This window comes from Symphalangus syndactylus, chromosome 7, assembly GCF_028878055.3.
Source record: "Symphalangus syndactylus isolate Jambi chromosome 7, NHGRI_mSymSyn1-v2.1_pri, whole genome shotgun sequence".
In the NCBI taxonomy this organism is placed as follows: Eukaryota; Metazoa; Chordata; class Mammalia; order Primates; family Hylobatidae; genus Symphalangus; species Symphalangus syndactylus.
The window spans coordinates 14,404,550-14,405,903 of record NC_072429.2 but is presented as its reverse complement, the minus strand read 5'-3'; positions in this window follow the sequence as shown (position 1 = coordinate 14,405,903).

Below are 1,354 nucleotides of genomic sequence, written 5' to 3'. Positions count from 1 at the left end.
CACTGCAACCTCTGCCTCTCAGGTTCAAGCAATTCTCCTGCCTCAGCTTCCCGAGTAGCTGGGATTACAGGCATGTGGCACCATGCCCGCTACTTTTCGTACTTTTAGTAAAGATGGGGTTTCACCATGTTAGCCAGGCTGGTCTCGAACTCCTGACTTCAAGTGATCCATGCCACTTCGGTTTCCCAAAGTGCTGGGATTATAGGTGTAAGCCACCGTGGCTGGCTGTAAATGGCTAATTTCTGTAATTTTTATAGAGATGGGATCTCGCTACGTTGCCTAGTAGGCTGATCTCTTTTATTTTATTTTATTTTATTTTATTTTTTGAGACGGAGTCTCACTCTCTCACTGTGTCACTCAGGCTGGAGTGCAATGGTGCGGTCTCAGCTCACTGCAACCTCTGCCTCACCTCAGCCTTCCGAATAGCTGGGACTACAGGCGCGTGCCACCATGCCTGGCTAATTTTTGCATTTTTAGTAGAGACGGGGTTTCACTATATTGGCCAGGCTGGTCTTGAACTCCTGACCTCACGATCCGCCTGCCTCGGCCTCCCAAAGTGCTGGGATTACAGGTGTGAGCCACCGCGCCCAGCCACCTAGGCTGATTTTAAACTACTGGCCTCAAATGATCCTCCTGCCTTGGCCTCCCAAAGTGTTGGGATTACAGGTATTAGCCACCACTTCCATCCTCAGTAGACAGTTTTTAAGTATCCTAATAAATAGCTCCCTGTTCTCCTCCCCTGAGTTCAGAATTAAGTGAGAGAGTGGGATCCAAGAGATAGAGTACAAAATGTTAGCTTTATTCTTGAGAGGGCCATGGGAGAATCTGGCTTAGGTGTGGTGCCTGGCAGTCATGGTGTCTCAAGCTTGAATCCAAGAATTAAGACATGCTCACTGACCCAGGCACAGACCTCCTCCCACAGCTAGGGGCCCAGTGGAATATGTGTCCCTGGGCCATCTGATCCCTAGTAGGAGAGAGGCTGAGCTGTGCATACCTGCTTTCTGCTCCCCTAAATATCAGTCACTCTTTCCCAGGGAGAGAGAGAGCTGGAGCCTTACTGTGATTGCAGCTCCATTCACATGGAAGGGAACAAACCAAGCATGGGGTGTAGGTAAGAGTTTCCCACGTAACAATATTGTACATGACATTTATTTATTAATCCATGTATTTTGTACATGTTAACATATATACACACATATATACATATACATATGTATATGTATGTGTGTATCTATATATATGTATATATATATATTTTTGTTTTTTGAGATAAGAGTCTCGCTCTGTTGCCCAGGCTGGAGTGCAGTGGTGCTATCTTGGCTCACTGCAACCTCCACCTTCCCGGTTCAAATGA